The sequence below is a fragment of the Lepisosteus oculatus genome, unplaced genomic scaffold, assembly GCF_040954835.1.
Source record: "Lepisosteus oculatus isolate fLepOcu1 unplaced genomic scaffold, fLepOcu1.hap2 HAP2_SCAFFOLD_45, whole genome shotgun sequence".
Taxonomy (NCBI): domain Eukaryota; kingdom Metazoa; phylum Chordata; class Actinopteri; order Semionotiformes; family Lepisosteidae; genus Lepisosteus; species Lepisosteus oculatus.
In genome coordinates, this window is record NW_027167988.1 from 1,187,195 (window position 1) to 1,208,437 (window position 21,243).

Here is a 21,243-nt window from a genome sequence, read left to right on the forward strand (position 1 = left end):
TTATATCCAACAACTCAACTTGCTCCGCCTTATATCTTTCTAGCTTTCCCTGAAGCGTTTGAAACTTTGTCAGCTCGGACAAAGACAGTTCCAGCTGTTTAGCTAGATTTAAGGCGAAACTAGATAGGACCTGAACTGCGTTCACAGACCCTCCTGTGTTAAGCTGGTTCGCTACCTTAGCTACTAAATCTACTTGCAGCTTCTCAATATCATCAAAGTTCAACTTTTCGATACCGCTCCAGTAACCAGGATTGTCGTCGCTAGAAATAGTACTTATAAGCGACTCCACTTCAGACATTTTAGCAGCCATTGTCATTACGTCAGAGAAACTTTAAGAGTATTACTTTTTTTCCTTTTACCAAAATACAGTATGGAATCTAAACACCCGAGCAGATGGATTTCCAATCAGCACACGTTACACTAAACGCTAGAAAACAGGGGGATTTCTTTACGCAGTTATCAGCACACCCGGTATTCGCGTATAAAAGCCACGGTGCTGTGCTGAACTTGAACTCACAGCAACATCAGTTATTCTGTGCGATTGAGTCTCATTTCATTCTAAACTCGCCCACCCAGGGACGCCATTAAATGTAGTGGTTTGATGGGTTTACTGAGACACTTATTAATTGTAGCAGTAATCACGAGGTTGTTCGTTGGGGCTTTTAGAAAATCAATCGCCAGAACAACTAACAACGCACACACACGGGTTCAATACACGAGATACATTTATTAATATAAATTGTGCACCAAACATATACTAGTCTGCCTGGATACGAGCGGCAGACCTTACTGTGAGGGTTATCAATATACAAGATATATAATCTCGAAGAGATGCAAACACAAAGAGATACACAACAGAGAATATATGTCAATATATATCGTTCGGTTACCAAATCGCTAATCAGTGTTATTACCCATTGTTACTCTAAACTCGGAAGTAAATACATTACTCATGAATTAAATTGATAACAACTTGTGTTGAGGTACAATTGAATTCTCGAGACGCAATGTAGAACATGGGGTTAACTTATCCACTGTGTATGGATTTGGAATTTCCCGGCACGAACACCAAACCAGCTGACAAGCTCTGTTGCAGCCTCTGTTCCAGCGGTTGTCCAATGGGCGTTGTGTCGGCGTCCTCTGGCTACCAGCCAACCAGTCAAGGTGCAGCTCGGAGTAGGACGGGCGGAGGAATCTGACTGCGGCGCGCAGGGCAGTCGTTGCTCCGAGGGGATCTACCAGCAGTCCGGCTGGCTAGTAGAAAGTCTCTATGCACAGAGTGTGACCGCGAGTCCTCACAAGTCACTCTTTTGCCTGGGAAGAAACTGGTTCGTTCCCGGTCCAGCGCTGCTTCTGAATAAGCTATTCAGGTTGTCGACGAGGGTCCAACTGTAGGCTGCCGTTGATCAAACGGAGCATTCACGTTAGTAGAATTCTGAGTACGTACGGGATGCTTGGCCTCGCGCTTAGAACAAAGTCCAAGTCCCTATGCAGACAACAGCAGTTGTCACGTGATTGTCTCTGAGGATGCGCGAAAATGGCCAAGGAGAGCCCCGATCTGAGCTTGCGCTCCCTTTTTGACCAAGACACAGATGTGTGCTGATTGGTTGAGAGTTTGGCGGGCATTGGAGACCCACGTGGTATTACCACGCCCTGCCAGTCCCTGATTGGTTGGTCAAGGTGAGATATAAGTCACTTACTCTTGACACTTAAGAATGCAGTCCAGATGTCCATTCAGCACTCCCTAGACAGATAGGCGCCAATGGATGACCATTGATCATGATAGCCAGGCTTAGCTAAGTGCATCTCTGTCTGGGAGCTGTTCCCTATCAAAAGAAAACAACTTAAATCAGTCTGCATGAATACTTTCTCTGTGGCTGCACCACAGAGATGGGGGGTGAGATGGGGCTTCATTTAGGACAGCATACCAACGCTTAATTCTGTCTTATTAACAAGCATTGCCGCTACACTTGTATCCCAACTTTTGCAACTCGCAACTGAAAACCCACTGAAGCTAAGCAGGTGTGAGCCAGGTCAGTACCAGGATGAGGGTGAGCTACAGGGAAAAACAAAGCTTCCAGCTGGAAGTGGTGTTAATGGGCGCTCACTCTGAGGTCTGTACGGGTCCCAATGTCCCAATATAGTGATGGAGAAGCTGTGTTGGAAAAAGGGCGCTGTCTTTTGGATGATATGTAAAACCGAGGTCATAGTGCTCTGTGGTCATTAAAAATGACCACCAAAACCTTTGACAAAAGCTCTTGGTAATTGATGGTCTTCAATAATGCTTCTCCTTTAGGTACATTTTAAATCAGATGAAAAATGCTGTGAAATGGGGGGGCACTTCAGGCCAGTGTAGGATTTGGGTTACAAGAACTATGAAACTGCACGAGAAAGCCCGTACACTGAATTACACGGCTTTCTATTCAAAGGACAAAAGAAATTCCCTGAGCTTGATTTTTTGCAGCACAGAGAGGACCACTGTTGTGAGGTCGGTTAGCTCAGTTGGTTAGATGGTGGTGCTAGTAACGCCAAGGTTGCGGGTTTGAGCCGCGTACGGGCCAGGTCCTTTTCTCCTCTCTTACCAAAGCTGTTAGGTTCCTTTCCGTGGTGAGATGGGTTGTCATGCTACGCTGCCACATAGCGCCGACAGACAAGAGTGTTGCGGGAGAAGAGAAATGTGTTTGAAGATTTAAGAGTGTCTTAGGTGCAGCCAAAATCAAGTGTCACAAATGCAAGTGGTTGGATTTCCATTGTTTAATATGGTAAAAATAAGCTGAAGTAATCTGCCGGTCCGGCACAGTCTGCCATGCTTTTGTCATTTACTGTAAAGTGGTATTGAACTGGGTGTCGAACTGGAGCCTCACCATTTGCATATGTGAGGCTCCAGTTATACATCGAGTGTCTCATTAAATGACAAAAATGAAGAGAGTTAAAGCAGCTGGAGAGGTTTTCTTACAACTTTTGAGCTGACACAGTTTTGGAAAATGTTTCCTTCACGCTGCACTGTACAACATAGGCAGCCAAGAGTCTCCAAAACAAAACAGAATTGACAGATAGGAGAAAATTCCCACTCGTCCTGAAGTTCCCAAAATCAAGCACTGAGCGTAAACAAAGTGTCTAAGTAGCGTGGGAATGCTAACCCTAACCCTAGCGTAAAAAGATGAGTCAAAGTAACGTCTAATCGGATTAGTTTCCTTAGAGCTGGTTCAGAGTTTGCTGAAGAGTTTACCCAGTGGGCACTGATTCGTCGAATATACGTATATTAACGGCGAAAATACGGCTATACGTATATATACGTCGCCTCGACGTATAATCAAAGTCGAATTGCAACCGTAAAATCGACGACATTAATAAACGCATATATAACGTCGAAAACACATCTAACACAGTGCCTGAGGCTTTTTACTGTATGTATCGTGTGTGCCGCAACTAGGAGTATACGGCACTCTGCACAGTGTACGAAGTAAATTATTTTCGCAGTAATTAATTTACACGTGTATAATAAATATAGTAAATATAATAAATTAATTACTGCGAAAATTACTTCGTACACTGTGCAGAGTGCCGTATACTCCTAGGTAAGTTAGGTACATCTTTTTGCCCAAAACTGAAGGGGCGACATTCCTCCCTCCCCCCGTGATGCCAGGCCTGTCCCCATCCTATTCCATAATGTCATTATACTGTATATAATACCATACAACAGTGACCGATCCTTACTAACTGCATGCGTTAAAATTGCACATCAGCTCATAGCAGGGGGCACATAGCCGCGATGTATTATCAATGTTAAATTTCAACCATAATATCGACAACATTAATAAACGCATACATTGAGAAAATATCGAACCCAGCATATTTTCCGGTTATATACCACAATGCATTGCTAGTATTCGTTGGTCACCATTTTGGACACGTTTTTCAAACGTAGAAGTATATCCGCAAATATCTCAGCAATCCTCTTTTGACGAGTAAGTATGAACAATAATAATACTATCTGAATACATACAGATCTTTCTTAATATTATTTTGATTAAAATAGTAAGTGAATAAGCAAAAAATGGCACATAAAAATAGTGGAGCTTTTTAAACGTCTGTACTTACTGCGCCCCATAAGAAATCGTTTGTCCCCATTCAAAAGAGGTTGTGCGATGTCCTGCAGCGTTCGCAAAGCAAACCTTTGACAGTTTGAAAAGAGGAATTTATTCTGCTTCCTGTGCGTGCAGTAGTTACAAAGTTGAACGTCTTTACACGATCTGCTGCAGTTTTCAGTGGGCGGGCGTTGTCAAATGGCTTGGAAAAACGCACTGTGTTTCGGCTCGGCAAACATCGTGAGCAGTGTCCTGCATGTTTTCTGTGTATAGCTGTCTTTTAACGCATACAGAATTCATTCGAAATGGGGAATGGTGTGAATGGGGAAGATGACACTAAATCGTTCTGCCGTTTCTCTATTCTTATTCTATGTTGTACTTTCAAACTTTGGGTACTCTTTAATTAGGACAGACTTTATTGCTCAACTTCTATGATGCAAGCCAAATTTTATACATTTATTTCAGCTTTGAGCTTAGTAAACCGTTCATTTTTTAGATTATACTAAAGAAGATATTAATCATCATTAATTTGGGAAGTAATATTATATAATTTTCTCCTAGCTGCGGTGCTGAAGTCCCGCCCTAAATCAGCAGAAAAAAATAAGGAGCACGCAATGTGTTACTTGAAGAATGCATATGCAAGGCAGGGGGCCAGGAGATCTGGACACTGAAAATACTAGGTTTTTGGTTCTAACTGTTAGGACAATTACACAGGGTTTGCAAATAGTGGACAAAAATCGTCTTAACTTCCATTGTAATATTTTTTTTCTTGGAAATATAGAAGTTGTACATTTTAAAATGTATATTTGAATCAAAATGTGGTTTTGAGTTAGTGTGTTAATGTAATTAGTTTGTGTTTGCCGTTACTATACTGTATATTGCCATATTACCAGAATTTGTAGCTGAAGTTTAAGACTAGTTGTGTTTTTTATGATTATTGCCCATATGTTGATTGTTGATTGATTGTATACAATGTATAATTTGAAATACATATTTTTCAGGTGTGAATGTGTATTTTCAGAATAAATTTCTAAACCAAATCATTGGGTTGATTTACTAGTTTCTACACCTGTAAAACCTAACTTTGATGTATAATAGACCTCTACCCATATACGTATAATAGACCTCTAAAGTTATCCGTATAATAGACCTCTAACCATATACATATAATAGACCTCTAAAGTTATCCGTATAATAGACCTCCAACCATATACGTATAATAGACCTCTAAAGTTATCCGTATAATAGACCTCCAACCATATACGTAGAATAGTCCTCTAAAGTTATCCGGAACTCCTACCATATATGTATAATAGTCCTCTAAATTTATCCGTATAATAGAACTCCAACCATTTACGTATAATGAACATCTAATCATAGACGTATAATTGACGTATAACAATAGACGTATATTAGAATTTCATTCTAGACGAATTGCAGACCACATTTAGACGTCTAAGGTATGCGTTTAATAGACGTATATTATACATCTTTTGCCCACTGGGTTACGTCTCAACAGAAACGCTCTTTAGCTCTTTCAGTGTTATGCAGAGAACAGCGTCTGTCGAGATCACTTTTGAGTCAGCGCGAAACGCCGTGTGCTGTCAGTTTGATTTCATATTGCTCGTAGCGGCGCCCGGCTTTTGTCTGTCAAACGTTAGGTTGCGCTTCTTCATGCTGCATCGTCGGCATGAGTGGAGCTTTTTAAACGTCTGTACTTACTGCGCCCCATAAGAAATCGTTTGTCCCCGTTCAAAAGAGATTTTGCGATGTCCTGCAGCGTTCGCAAAGCAAACCTTTGACAGTTTGAAAAGAGGAATTTATTCTGCTTCCTGTGCGTGCAGTAGTTACAAAGTTGAACGTCTTTACACGATCTGCTGCAGTTTTCAGTGGGCGGGCTTTGTCAGATGGCTTGGAAAAACGCACTGTGTTTCGGCTCGGGAAACATCATGAGCAGTGTCCTGCATGTTTTCTGTGTATAGCTGTCTTTTGACGCATACAGAATTCATTCGAAATCATTGATTTCTCCAATTATCAAGGGTCCCTTAAAGGATGAGTCAAAGTAACGTCTAATCGGATTAGTTTCCTTAGAGCTGGTTCAGAGTTTGCTCAAGAGTTTACCTTTCACAGATGTGCAAAGAAGAATGTTGGGGGTGCACGCTTCAAGGTGCCTTACAGTGCGTTGTTTCCGACACAGTGTGGCCGGGTGTTTTCCGAGTTATCGCACGGATTGGGCACGCCCACAAGCCGAGAGCCGCAGTTGATGAGCCCGGGGCTGAACGGGCCCCACTGGCTAGTTTGTAAGGCCAGGTGCATTGCCAACCACGACCGGCAGCGCAGAGGCTTTGAAGGCGGTCTGGGCTCCTGCAGCTGTGCAGCCACGCACTCTGGTTTCTCTGGTTAAAAAGTATTCAGAGGGTCATAGATGGCAGGTTGCTGTGTGTGGATGTGGAATGGGGGACCGTTAACCTGCGGCTAATCAATGTGTATTGTCCTACTGACGTGGGAGGAAGGGTGGAGCTACTCAAGGCACTCTCTCCCCTATTGTTAAGTAGCACAGACGTGATAGTGGGAGGGGATTTTAATTGTATCTTAGAGCACACAGACAGGCAGTCTAGCTCTCCGATAAAATTGGATTCCAGCTCACTGGCCCTGCAAAACTTAGTTCAAGACTTTAAACTCTCAGACACATATAGATGTATATATCCCACAACAGCAGGATATGCATGGTCAGGGAGGAATAGCAGCTCCAGAATTGACTATTGCTTTGTCTCAGAGAGAGTGAAAGTTGTTGGGGTCACTCTTCAGCCTGTCTTCTTCTCAGATCATCAGGCTTTAGGGTGTAGAGTGGAACTCCAGGGCGGGACTGTCTTTGGCCCAGGCCTCTGGAAACTCAACACAAAGCTGCTAGAGAACGAGGGGGTAGTATCCCGCTACAAGGAGAAACTATCACAGTGGCTGTCCTTGCAGTGTCTGTACGGGTCAGTAGGAGAGTGGTGGGAGGAGGTGAAGATGAGGACAAAGACCTTTTTCATGGCTGAGGGAAGGAAGGCTGCTGCCAGACGGAGAGGAGTGCTAGCCAGGAAACAGAGGCAGCTGCAGCGTCTCTACACGATGCTGCACAGTGGCTTCGATGTGCTCGAGGATATCACCCTTTTAAAAAAGGACATCCGGAGCATAGCCGAAGAAAGTAGTCGAGGAGTGCTGTTAAGAGGCAGAGTGCAGTTCTTGGAAGAAAATGAGAAGTGTACTCGCTTCTTTTTCAGGAAAGTGGTAGCCTCCAAGTCTGTCATGGAAAGTGTAGTTGATGAGGAGGGACGAGAGAGAACAGAGCCGAGTGCTATCCTCTCCTGCACCAAGGCCTTCTACTCAAGACTGTACAGCTCTACAGAGGTAAAGGATGAAGAAATTCATTTTTTTACCTCAAAGCTAGAAAACGTTTTGAGTGAAGAAGATAGGGAAGTACTTGAGAGGGATTTGACAGTAGAAGAGCTGAGACAGGCTATGGAGAGCTTACAGAAGGGGAAAACTCCAGGTGCTGACGGGCTCCCTAAAGAATTTTATTGCACCTTTTGGGATCTGCTTCAGGATCCGCTACTGGTCCTATTCGAGGAAAGATATAAGACAGAATTGCTGCCTGACTCCTTAAGAGAAGGCACTATCTCTCTCTTGTTTAAGAAAGGAGCAAAAAATGACATAAAGAACTGGAGACCCCTCAGCCTGTTAGGCGTGGACACTAAGATCCTGTCCAAAGCCCTTTTCCTGCACCTACAAAATGTAGTGGCCTCACTGGTAGGGAAAGAACAGACTTGTGGGATAGCAGGACGCCTGATGAGCGACAACCTGGCCTTGTTGAGGGATGTCTGTCTGTACTCTGAGGATCGCTCCCTCCCTCTTTGCATTTTAGGTGTAGACCTAGAAAAGGCCTTTGACCGCCTAAACCGGCAGTACTTAACATCGGGACTTGAGCACATGAAGTTTGGCCCCATCATGAGAAAGTGGATTAACCTGCTGTACACAGGTAGCAACAGCAGAGTCATGGTTAATGGCAATAGATCACGCCCCTTTGAAGTCTGTTCAGGGGTGAGGCAGGGCTGCCCATTATCCCCCTTGTTATGCGTTTTGGCTATGGAGCCCTTAGCCTGTGCCTTGCGCCAGGATCAGGCCATTAATGGGATACCAGTGCCTGGAAGTGGGGGAGGAGAGGTAAAGACATCTCTATACATGGATGACGTCACCCTGCTCCTCTCTGACAATGCCTCAATTAGCAGAGCTCTGCAGTGCTGTGATCGTTTCTCTTTGGCTTCCTCCGCAAAAATTAACAAATCTAAGAGTGAGATTTTTTATCAGAACTGGAGGGAGCCAAAAGAAGGACATGATCTCAGGCTGCAAGAGAAGAGAATTAAGGTCCTGGGGGTGTATTTTGGAGAAGAGATGGGAACAGTAAATTGGCAGAACAAATTGCCAATCTTAAACAAAAAACTGATGCAATGGAAGGACCGAGACCTCACCATGACAGGGAAGGTGCTGGTCATCAAAGCCGAGCTCTTGCCTGTCTTGAATTTTCTGGCTTCTACCTTCCCAATCCCACACCGTGTTGCGGCGGTGATGAGGAGATTGATGTTTCAATTTCTATGGGGTGGGAAGCAGGAAAGACTCAGAAGGGAAATAATGTACAGGCCGCTACCCTCAGGGGGGAAGTCTGTCCCAGATATTGCTACGAAGCTGCTGTGCATTTTCCTGGCCTCTGTGCTGAGAGGCTTTGCAACAGCACCTGCAGCGCGTACCTGGACTTATTTTTCCAGGCTCTGGGTAGGTAGGGAGGTGTTCAGAGTGTGGGGTGTCAGACCCAAGCTGGACGTCCCACTCTCTGACACATGCCCTGCAATTTATGGGACAGTTAAAAGTTTTCTAAGATCTCACCCAATTGGCCATATTCCCCTCCGAGATGTCAGCGTCCAAAAACTGGAAGATTTCGTTGCACCCCAGAACAATAGGCAGACCCATGTGGGCATTTTAACATCAGCCCAAACAAGGAAGGTGTGGAAACACACATCCTCTAAGTTTCTGTGCAACATTCACAGAGATTTAGCCTGGAGTGTCGTCCACCAGTGCTTACCGGTACGAACTTTCTTGTACCGTAGGGGCCTCACCCCCAGCCCTCGCTGCGTTAGGGTGGGCTGCGGCGAGGAGGAGACTGTATCCCATCTCCTGTGGTCCTGCTTTTTTGCTTAGGCCTTCTGGGCACAGTTTGAAGATTGGTTGCTGGCTCTCTCGCCCCAATTTACCCTGACCGCTGCTTTCGTCATATACGGCATCTCTCCTGTCAAACTTCCTCCTGACGTGTTTGACAGGATCTGGGCCATGGTGAACAGTGGGAAAGTTGCCCTGTGGAGAGTGAGGAACATGGGGCTGTTCAAAGGCATCAAGATCCCAGTCAAGGCAGCAGGTAGCCTGGCCCTGTTCATCACCCGAGAGAACTATTACCTCAGAGATCTGTGGAGAGAAGGGAGGGAGGAAGCAGAAAATCTGTGGGAAATAGAGAGCATAGGTCAATATCTCAAGAAACTGTGAAAAACATTATCAAGTTTAAGTAAAGAATGTGATTTGCACCAGAAAAAAAGAAAATTGTTGCTATGTAACTGTTACCGTGTCAAAATGTAATGAGATGTGATCATATATACTGTTTTAAGTATGTATATTAATGTAAAGCTTTCTGATTTGTGATGTCCTGTATTTTTTTGTGAAAAGAAAATAAAGTTCTTAAAAATCGAAATCGGTTCACCCAGGGCGAGGCTCGGCCATTGCACTCCGGCTGTGCTGACCCCTGCGAATTCCCCAAATGTGGGAATCATAATTTCTGGTAGTGGGGGACTGCGTTCGCTTTCTCCCCTGATGTGCTTGGTCCAAAATCAGATACGGGAGGGTTAGGACACCACGAGCTGCGTGGCTGCGGAAGGATCCCGGTTCGAAAGGAGTGGACGCCGCTGCTGGTTCTCGCTGGCTTTTAGTTAGGGGTCCGGAGAAGCATCTCAAGCTAGTTCCACTACTCCTTCCGGACGTTCATTCCCTTTTCAAAGTCAGTCGTTTTGCTGTAGTCTGCGTTCTTTAGGCTGATTATCGAGGTTAGCCTTTATTTGGTCATGGGGGGCCTCGGTACTGTATGCTGAGTCTAAAGACAGTTTCACCCGTTTTCTGATTGCTCGGTTCTGTACCAGTGCAGACATGTCAAACAGTGAATGGCTGTACCTCTATTGTATCCGTGCTCAATGAATGAAATCGGTAACAAATGAATATATGTCTAGTTATACGAAAAACGAGTGGTTTATCGACTCATCTTCATTTGCAGATTTAGAGGCAGCTTCGATATTCGTTTTACAGACGGGTTTTTTTTTTGAATATGGGTCACACACATGCCACAGCAACAAAACATCTCTAGAGATGAGGCTATAGATCACCTTTCCATCCTGCAGGTTTTCCTCCCAAAGCCTACGGCACCAACGGCGACCCCTGCTGGCCGGGAGAGCAAAAGCTTACAGCACCTGGTATTCCCAGGCAGTCTCCCATCCAAGTACTAACCAGGCCCGACGCTGCTTAGCTTCCAAGATCAGACGAGATCGGGCGTGTTCAGGGTGGTGTGGCCGTAAGCGAAAGCCTCAGCGCCTGACTCGCTACTTGAAGCTGTGTGTGGCGGGGGTTCCGTGCTCCCCGAGCGGGACTGAAGGATCGTTCGTGTGCCACTCTTTGGAAAGGAGCTGCTTTCCAAATCGCATTGCGTGCCTGGATGTTGGCGAATGCGCTCCCTTGTGTTGGCTCGTCCCGCACTGGAGGAGGACAAACAATCTGCACGGAGGAGCACCAGGCAAGTCTTCACCAGACAAAAACCTCCAGTGCACAGCACTCTGGAAACATTTCGGGGCTTTCGCGTGTTTATTTCAGCACGTAAAGCGCACCGGTCCAACACGTCGGCCGGGCGCGCGGCGCCTCCGCCCTCTTGTGGCCTTGCGGCGTCAGAGCAAGAGGCTCCTTCTCGCTGCCCTTCCGCTGTGTTGCAGGGCCCCGAGAGGGAACCCGGAGCGCGCACTTTGTGGGGGGCGGGGGACCGCGTTCGCGCTCTGCCCCCGGTCTCTTGCGCGAGTACTAAATCTCACGGACAGGGGGGCCTCGTCATTGATTGTTACAGGTGAGACGGGGATTAGGAGGAGACCCCGACTGATGGGTAAAGGGGAGCACTAACACCAGAGGGACACCCCCGGCGTCTCTTTTTGAGAGACGCCCTGGGGTTTCCTAATGGCCAAGGAGGGTCGGGACCTCGGTTTGACGCCTCCCCCGAAGGACGGCGCCTGTTTGTGCAGCAGAGTGTCGCCATCAGGAGGCTGGGGCGTAAGAGAGCCACACAGCCCGCAGGGTGAGCGCTCCCTACTGGTCCCAGTCACACCTCTTGCAGGAGCAGCAGCAACCGGAGCTTTTCCGGGGTGGAATCTCCCATCCGGGTGCCGGCCAGGCTCACACCTGCTGGGCTGCCCCGGGGGTGAGCCCAGTCGAGAGTCGCAGGGCCAGATCTAGTCACCGGGGAGAAACGATACAAGTGAAGGATTGCTCGGCTCTCGGCACTTGAAAAGACCGACAAATGTCTCGTTCCCGCCGGAGCTGAATGTACCCGCATGTGTGGTGTCGTCTTCTTCCCCCGCCCCGCTGTGTTTGCTGTATTGTCTCTGAAGCCGGCCCCCCCGAGACGAGACGGGCTGTTCCTGTGCCCCAATTAACACTTTACAGGTGCCATTCCCCGGCATTGTGGCCATTGTCGGTGCTCACACGCGATAAGATAAGGCGGAGGAGAGCGGGGCATGCCCAGCGGCAGACATTCAAGGAGGGGGCAGGGCGAGGTGAGGTGAGGTGCGACACGCCGGAGCCCCGACGCAGCTAATGCGGAGCACTTGTTGGACTGGCATCGAAAGGACGTGTGCGCACGGAGCGAGCCTTCCCTGCGGCGGAGCGCGGGAACTTTCTCCCCCCCTCCCGCTGCAGGAGTTGTGTGCACTGCAGCGGTGCCGAGAGAAAAGCACAGAAGGCAGCAGGCTCTGGAGAGCAGGTAAGAGACGGAGCCTTGTGGGCAGGCGAGCAGGCCCGTTTTTTGGAAATTGCTGAAAAGGTTTGTTCGGTGTGTGGCAGGCGCACGTCGCGAGCTTGCGTGGCGATCTGCCGGTCTGGAGTTATGCAAATGAGGCCGAATTGCATCCCGGGACATGCTGCGAATGCGCAACGGCGACTGCAGATGTGTAGGAAACGGCGCGCTCGTTTTCTCGTTTTGCCCACACTTTTGAGTGTTAGTGTGGCGTGTGAGTGTGTGAAAGAGTGGGCCCAGCAGGAGGCGGTGGCGTGCGGGGCGAGGAGGTGGCCTAGGCTGCGGGATTTGTGCTGTGGGTGCGGGCCGCTTGCAGGGGCCTGTTTAACTCATACTTACCTGGCAGGGGAGATACCTTGATCAGCCTGTAGGTGGAGTGGTTGGATTGTTTTTCTTTTGTTGGAAGCAGTGTTCGATTTGCGGTTTTTGAAATGGCAACCTTTGGATCCCGTAAGAATGCTGTACGTTTTGAGCTCTTGGATGACCTCTTCATGGATCGTATGCAGTTCAGCAGAAAAGTGTTACAGAAGGAACTTGGCTTTGAACCTCGGCACTTGGATTTCATCTTCGCTCTCCCAGGTCAGAAAGCATTTGAGGTTGTATTTGCTACCTATCCTCTGTTTGAACAATGCGTGGATGTGTTTGAGGCAAAAAGAGGCAAAGTTCCTGCACTTGAGAAGATCAACTTGCAGCCTCTGACACAGAGAGAGAGGAAAACGGTGCATGTTGTTATGTTCTCGGAACTAGCAAAGACGGAGGACATTCACACCTGGCTTAACCAGTACTGCACCGTCCACCATGGAACTGAGGTTAGAGATGTTGATGGTATAAAAACAGGAGCAAGGAAATTCGAGGTTCGCTTGCTACCGGACAGCGTAAATGGAGGCTTAAGGCACCTGCCCTCTACAATCCGGCTGGGCGCCTGCAATGGCTATGTGTTTTATGTGGGACAACCAAAGGTGTGTCGGCGCTGTGGTGCTGTGGGACACCTGGCATCGTCCTGCACTGTGAAATGCTGCAAGACCTGTGGCAAACAGGGACATTTAGCCTCTGACTGTTCAATGCTGCCAAAGTGCAATTTATGTGGCTCGGAAGGACACGTTTTTAAGAACTGCCCTCACGCCTACGCCAATAAACTCAAAATGAGAAAGGATGAGGCAGTGCTTGTTTCAGCCAAACCGGCCCGAAAATCCAAAGCAAACAACAAGTCAAACAAAGAACCCTTGTTGGACAAAGACTCTCAGCCTCCAGCCAGGATCAGTCCTGCTGTGGCTCCGGGGCTGGTGGAAGAGAAATCCACTACGCCCCCACAACCGCAGACTGCACCAGACAAGCACGAGGGTTTGAAAACCCCCGAGAACAGCGAGGACCCCTCCCCCACTCCTGCTCCTCAGAACGAGGGCCAGTGTGGGGCCCCCCGGTGGAGCGGGTCCAGCGAGGATACCCAGGATTCAGCGGAGCTGCTTTTCTCAGACTCTGCAAGTGCTACAGATGCCCTCCTCTCCTCCATCCAGTCCATCACGGAGGATCTGCAGCAGCTGGTGGGTGAGGGGGAAGAGGAGACTGGTGCATCGGCTGCACCCCTTTCCCCTCAGTGCTCCCAGGAGCTGGACTTGAGGAAAAGAAAAAATGACTCTGTTTTCTCCCCGAGCGAGGAGGAAGGAGAGCATGGCGATGGGGACAGCTGGAACCTCTCCACCCCTCCCTCTACCCCCTTCCTTGAAATGGACTCTGTGAACGCTTTTACTGCTGCCACCCTGATGAAGGCTCATTCAGAGGATGGCTGGCAGGAAATTGGTAAGAAGAAAAAGAAAAAGAAAAAGGTAACAGGTGAGACCGAAGAGAAATGTGTTTTGTAAAGACTGGTTCCGCTTTCTTGTGTAATATGGCTCTTAACATAATTTCTCTTAACACAAGAGGTATCAATGACAGAGTTAAATGCCAGTCTGTCTTTGATTACCTCCAGCAGAGAGAGGGAGATGTGTTGATGTTGCAGGAGTGTGCTTTAGCCTATCGAGAGAGGTATAAAAATTTTGAAGATAGGTGGGATAAAGGGCCTTCTGTTTGGTCAGGGGACAATAACAACAGAGCCTCTGGCGTGGCCATTCTTTTCAAAGGATGGGCATTCAAATTGAAAAGTATTCAGAGGGTCATAGATGGCAGGTTGCTGTGTGTGGATGTGGAATGGGGGACCGTTAACCTGCGGCTAATCAATGTGTATTGCCCTACTGACGTAGGAGGAAGGGTGGAGCTACTCAAGGCACTCTCCCCCCTATTGTTATGCAGCACAGACGTGATAGTGGGAGGGGATTTTAATTGTATCTTAGAGCACACAGACAGGCAGTCTAGCTCGCCGATAAAATTGGATTCCAGCTCACTGGCCCTGCAAAACTTAGTTCAAGACTTTAAACTCTCAGACACATATAGATGTATATATCCCACAACAGCAGGATATACATGGTCAGGGAGGAATAGCAGCTCCAGAATTGACTATTGCTTTGTCTCAGAGAGAGTGAAAGTTGTTGGGGTCACTCTTCAGCCTGTCTTCTTCTCAGATCATCAGGCTTTAGGGTGTAGAGTGGAACTCCAGGGCGGGACTGTCTTTGGCCCAGGCCTCTGGAAACTCAACACAAAGCTGCTAGAGAACGAGGGGGTAGTATCCCGCTACAAGGAGAAACTATCACAGTGGCTGTCCTTGCAGTGTCTGTACGGGTCAGTAGGAGAGTGGTGGGAGGAGGTGAAGGTGAGGACAAGGGCCTTTTTCATGGCTGAGGGAAGGAAGGCTGCTGCCAGACGGAGAGGAGTGCTAGCCAGGAAACAGAGGCAGCTGCAGCGTCTCTACACGATGCTGCACAGTGGCTTCGATGTGCTCGAGGATATCGCCCTTTTAAAAAAGGACATCCGGAGCATAGCCGAAGAAAGTAGTCGAGGAGTGCTGTTAAGAAGCAGAGTGCAGTTCTTGGAAGAAAATGAGAAGTGTACTCGCTTCTTTTTCAGGAAAGTGGTAGGCTCCAAGACTGTCATGGAAAGTGTAGTTGATGAGGAGGGACGAGAGAGAACAGAGCCGAGTGCTATCCTCTCCTGCACCGAGGCCTTCTACTCAAGACTGTACAGCTCTACAGAGGTAAAGGATGAAGATATTCATTTTTTTACCTCAAAGCTAGAAAACATTTTGAGTGAAGAAGATAGGGAAGTACTTGAGAGGGATTTGACAGTAGAAGAGCTGAGACAGGCTATGGAGAGCTTACAGAAGGGGAAAACTCCGGGTGCTGACGGGCTCCCTAAAGAATTTTATTGCACCTTTTGGGATCTGCTTCAGGATCCGCTACTGCTCCTATTCGAGGAAAGCTACAAGACAGAATTGCTGCCTGACTCCTTAAGAGAAGGCACTATCTCTCTCTTGTTTAAGAAAGGAGCAAAAAATGACATAAAGAACTGGAGACCCCTCAGCCTGTTAGGCGTGGACACTAAGATCCTGTCCAAAGCCCTTTTCCTGCGCCTACAAAATGTAGTGGCCTCACTGGTAGGGAAAGAACAGACTTGTGGGATAGCAGGACGCCTGATGAGCGACAACCTGGCCTTGTTGAGGGATGTCTGTCTGTACTCTGAGGATCGCTCCCTCCCTCTGTGCATTTTAGGTGTAGACCTAGAAAAGGCCTTTGACCGCCTAAACCGGCAGTACTTAACATCGGTACTTGAGCACATGAAGTTTGGCCCCATCATGAGAAAGTGGATTAACCTGCTGTACACAGGTAGCAACAGCAGAGTCATGGTCAATGGCAATAGATCACGCACCTTTGAAGTCTGTTCAGGGGTGAGGCAGGGCTGCCCATTATCCCCCTTGTTATTCGTTTTGGCTATGGAGCCCTTAGCCTGTGCCTTGCGCCAGGATCAGGCCATTAATGGGATACCAGTGCCTGGAAGTGGGGGAGGAGAGGTAAAGACATCTCTATACATGGATGACGTCACCCTGCTCCTCTCTGACAATGCCTCAATTAGCAGAGCTCTGCAGTGCTGTGATCGGTTCTCTTTGGCTTCCTCCGCAAAAATTAACACATCTAAGAGTGAGATTTTTTATCAGAACTGGAGGGAGCCAAAAGAAGGACATGATCTCAGGCTGCAAGAGAAGAGAATTAAGGTCCTGGGGGTGTATTTTGGAGAAGAGATGGGAACAGTAAATTGGCAGAACAAATTGCCAATCTTAAACAAAAAACTGATGCAATGGAAGGACCGAGACCTCACCATGACAGGGAAGGTGCTGGTCATCAAAGCCGAGCTCTTGCCTGTCTTGAATTTTCTGGCTTCTACCTTCCCAATCCCACACCGTGTTGCGGCGGTGCTGAGGAGATTGATGTTTCAATTTCTATGGGGTGGGAAGCAGGAAAGACTCAGAAGGGAAATAATGTACAGGCCGCTACCCTCAGGGGGGAAGTCTGTCCCAGATATTGCTACGAAGCTGCTGTGCATTTTCCTGGCCTCTGTGCTGAGAGGCTTTGCAACAGCACCTGCAGCGCGTACCTGGACTTATTTTTCCAGGCTCTGGGTAGGTAGGGAGGTGTTCAGAGTGTGGGGTGTCAGACCCAAGCTGGACGTCCCACTCTCTGACACATGCCCTGCAATTTATGGGACAGTTAAAAGTTTTCTAAGATCTCACCCAATTGGCCATATTCCCCTCCGAGATGTCAGCGTCCAAAAACTGGAAGATTTCGTAGCACCCCAGAACAATAGGCAGACCCCTGTGGGCATTTTAACATCAGCCCAAACAAGGAAGGTGTGGAAACACACATCCTCTAAATTTCTGTGCAACATTCACAGAGATTTAGCCTGGAGTGTCGTCCACCAGTGCTTACCGGTACGAACTTTCTTGTACCGTAGGGGCTTCACCCCCAGCTCTCGCTGCGTTAGGGTGGGCTGCGGCGAGGAGGAGACTGTGACCCATCTCCTGTGGTCCTGCTTTTTTGCTAAGGCCTTCTGGGCACAGTTTGAAGATTGGTTGCAGGCTCTCTCGCCCCAATTTACCCTTACCGCTGCTTTCATCATATACGGCATCTCTCCTGTCAAACTTCCCCCTGACGTGTTTGACAGGATCTGGGCCGTGGTGAACAGTGGGAAAGACGCCCTGTGGAGAGTGAGGAACATGGGGCTGTTCAAAGGCATCGAGGTCCCAGTCAAGGCAGCAGGTAGCCTGGCCCTGTTCATCACCCGAGAGAACTATTACCTCAGAGATCTGTGGAGAGAAGGGAGGGAGGAAGCAGAAAATCTGTGGGAAATAGAGAGCATAGGTCAACATCTCAAGAAACTGTGAAAAACATTATCATGTTTAAATAAAGAATGTGATTTGTACCAGAAAAAAAGAAAATTGTTGCTATGTAACTGTTACCGTGTCAAAATGTAATGAGATGTGATCATATATACTGTTTTAAGTATGTATATTAATGTAAAGCTTTCTGATTTGTGATTTCCTGTATTTTTTTGTGAAAAGAAAATAAAGTTCTTAAAATCGGTTCACCCAGGGCGAGGCTCGGCCATTGCACTCCAGCTGTGCTGACCCCTGCGAATTCCCCAAATGTGGGAATCTCGACTGCATAATTTCTAGTAGTGGGGGACTGCGTTCGTGCTCTCCCCTGATGTGCTTGGTCCAAAATCAGATACGGGAGAGTTAGGACACCACGAGCTGCGTGGCTGCGGAAGGATCCCGGTTCGACAGGAGTGGACGCCGCTGCTGGTTCTCGCTGGCTTTTAGTTAGGGGTCCGGAGAAGCATCTCAAGCTAGTTCCACTACTCCTTCCGGACGTTCATTCCCTTTTCAAAGTCAGTCGTTTTGCTGTAGTCTGCGTTCTTTAGGCTGATTATCGAGGTTAGCCTTTATTTGGTCATGGGGGGCCTCGGTACTGTATGCTGAGTCTAAAGACAGTTTCACCCGTTTTCTGATTGCTCAGTTCTGTACCAGTGCAGATATGTCAAACAGTGAATGGCTGTACCTCTATTGTATCCGTGCTCAATGAATGAAATCGGTAACAAATGAATATATGTCTAGTTATACGAAAAACGAGTGCTTTATCGATTCATCTTCATTTGCAGATTTAGAGGCAGCTTCGATATTCGTTTTACAGACGGGTTTTTTTTTTTGAATATGGGTCACACACATGCCACAGCAACAAAACATCTCTAGAGATGAGGCTATAGATCACCTTTCCATCCTGCAGGTTTTCCTCCCAAAGCCTACGGCACCAACGGCGACCCCTGCTGGCCGGGAGAGCAAAAGCTTACAGCACCTTGTATTCCCAGGCAGTCTCCCATCCAAGTACTAACCAGGCCCGACGCTGCTTAGCTTCCGAGATCAGACAATCTCGAGAGACGCCCTGGGGTTTCCTAATGGCCAAAGAGGGTCGGGACCTCGGTTTGACGCCTCCCCCGAAGGACGGCGCCTGTTTGTGCAGCAGAGTGTCGCCATCAGGAGGCTGGGGCGTAAGAGAGCCACACAGCCCGCAGGGTGAGCGCTCCCTACTGGTCCCAGTCACACCTCTTGCAGGAGCAGCAGCAACCGGAGCTTTTCCGGGGTGGAATCTCCCATCCGGGTGCCGGCCAGGCTCACACCTGCTGGGCTGCCCCGGGGGTGAGCCCAGTCGAGAGTCGCAGGGCCAGATCTAGTCACCGGGGAGAAACGATACAAGTGAAGGATTGCTCGGCTCTCGGCACTTGAAAAGACCGACAAATGTCTCGTTCCCGCCGGAGCTGAATGTACCCGCATGTGTGGTGTCGTCTTCTTCCCTAGCCCCGCTGTGTTTGCTGTATTGTCTCTGAAGCCGGCCCCCCCGAGACGAGACGGGCTGTTCCTGTGCCCCAATTAACACTTTACAGGTGCCATTCCCCGGCATTGTGGCCATTGTCGGTGCTCACACGCGGTAAGATAAGGCGGAGGAGAGCAGGGCATGCCCAGGGGCAGACATTCAAGGAGGGGGCAGTGCGAGGTGAGGTGAGGTGCGACACGCCGGAGCCCCGACGCAGCTAATGCGGAGCACTTGTTGGACTGGCATCGAAAGGACGTGTGCGCACGGAGCGAGCCTTCCCTGCGGCGGAGCGCGGGAACTTTCTCCCCCCCTCCCGCTGCAGGAGTTGTGTGCACTGCAGCAGTGCCGAGAGAAAAGCACAGAAGGCAGCAGGCTCTGGAGAGCAGGTAAGAGACGGAGCCTTGTGGGCAGGCGAGCAGGCCCGTTTTTTGGAAATTGCTGAAAAGGTTTGTTCGGTGTGTGGCAGGCGCACGTCGCGAGCTTGCGTGGCGATCTGCCGGTCTGGAGATATGCAAATGAGGCCGAATTGCATCCCGGGACATGCTGCGAATGCGCAACGGCGACTGCAGATGTGTAGGAAACGGCGCGCTCGTTTTCTCGTTTTGCCCACACTTTTGAGTGTTAGTGTGGAGTGTGAGTGTGTGAAAGAGTGGGCCCAGCAGGAGGCGGTGGCGTGCGGGGCGAGGAGGTGGCCTAGGCTGCGCGATTTGTGCTGTGGGTGCGGGCCGCTTGCAGGGGCCTGTTTAACTCATACTTACCTGGCAGGGGAGATACCTTGATCAAGAAGGAGGTTCACCCAGGGCGAGGCTTGGCCATTGCACTCCGGCTGTGCTGACCCCTGCGAATTCCCCAAATGTGGGAATCTCGACTGCATAATTTCTGGTAGTGGGGGACTGCGTTCGCGCTCTCCCCTGATGTGCTTGGTCCAAAATCAGATACGGGAGGGTTAGGACACAACGAGCTGCGTGGCTGCGGAAGGATCCCGGTTCGACAGGAGTGGACGCCGCTGCTGGTTCTCGCTGGCTTTTAGTTAGGGGTCCGGAGAAGCATCTCAAGCTAGTTCCACTACTCCTTCCGGACGTTCATTCCCTTTTCAAAGTCAGTCGTTTTGCTGTAGTCTGCGTTCTTTAGGCTGATTATCGAGGTTAGCCTTTATTTGGTCATGGGGGGCCTCGGTACTGTATGCTGAGTCTAAAGACAGTTTCACCCGTTTTCTGATTGCTCGGTTCTGTACCAGTGCAGACATGTCAAACAGTGAATGGCTGTACCTCTACTGTATCCGTGCTCAATGAATGAAATCGGTAACAAATGAATATATGTCTAGTTATACGAAAAACGAGTGGTTTATCGACTCATCTTCATTTGCAGATTTAGAGGCAGCTTCGATATTCGTTTTACAGACGGGTTTTTTTTTTTGAATATGGGTCACACACATGCCACAGCAACAAAACATCTCTAGAGATGAGGCTATAGATCACCTTTCCATCCTGCAGGTTTTCCTCCCAAAGCCTACGGCACCAACGGCGACCCCTGCTGGCCGGGAGAGCAAAAGCTTACAGCACCTGGTATTCCCAGGCAGTCTCCCACCCAAATACTAACCAGGCCTGACGCTGCTTAGCTTCCGAGATCAGACAAGATCGGGCGTGTTCAGGGTGGTGTGGCCGTAAGCGAAAGCCCCGGCGCCTGACTCGCTACTTGAAGCTGTGTGTGGCGGGGGTTCCGTGCCCCCCGAGCGGGACTGAAGGATCGTTCGTGTGCAACTCTTTGGAAAGGAGCTGCTTTCCAAATCGCATTGCGTGCCTGGATGTTGGCGAATGCGCTCCCTTGTGTTGACTCGTCCCTCACTGGAGGAGGACAAACAATCTGCACGGAGGAGCACCAGGCAAGTCTTCACCAGACAAAAACCTCCAGTGCACAGCACTCTGGAAACATTTCGGGGCTTTCGCGTGTTTATTTCAGCACGTAAAGCGCACCGGTCCAACACGTCGGCCGGGCGCGCGGCGCCTCCGCCCTCTTGTGGCCTTGCGGCATCAGAGCAAGAGGCTCCTTCTCGCTGCCCTTCCGCTGTGTTGCAGGGCCCCGAGAGGGAACCCGGAGCGCGCACTTTGTGGGGGGCGGGGGACCGCGTTCGCGCTCTGCCCCCGGTCTCTTGCGCGAGTACTAAATCTCACGGACAGGGGGGCCTCGTCATTGATTGTTACAGGTGAGACGGGGATTAGGAGGAGACCCCGACTGATGG

General features: G+C 48.9%; 3 non-coding genes and 1 pseudogene across 3 annotated transcripts; 2 read left to right on the forward strand and 2 right to left on the reverse strand.

The window, feature by feature from the left end:
• Window positions 1-10,618: 10,618 nt before the first annotated feature.
• Window positions 10,619-10,737, reverse strand: LOC138229603 (5S ribosomal RNA). Its single transcript, XR_011186013.1, has one exon. It is a non-coding gene; the product is annotated as a 5S ribosomal RNA (ribosomal RNA).
• Window positions 10,738-17,677: 6,940 nt separating this feature from the next.
• Window positions 17,678-17,840, forward strand: LOC138229433 (U1 spliceosomal RNA). The gene has a single exon (XR_011185848.1). It is a non-coding gene; the product is annotated as a U1 spliceosomal RNA (small nuclear RNA).
• A 1,914-nt stretch (window positions 17,841-19,754) lies between these two features.
• LOC138229380 (U1 spliceosomal RNA) lies at window positions 19,755-19,918 on the forward strand. Its single transcript, XR_011185800.1, has one exon. It is a non-coding gene; the product is annotated as a U1 spliceosomal RNA (small nuclear RNA).
• A 636-nt stretch (window positions 19,919-20,554) lies between these two features.
• Window positions 20,555-20,673, reverse strand: LOC138229339 (5S ribosomal RNA; annotated as a pseudogene).
• Window positions 20,674-21,243: the final 570 nt, after the last annotated feature.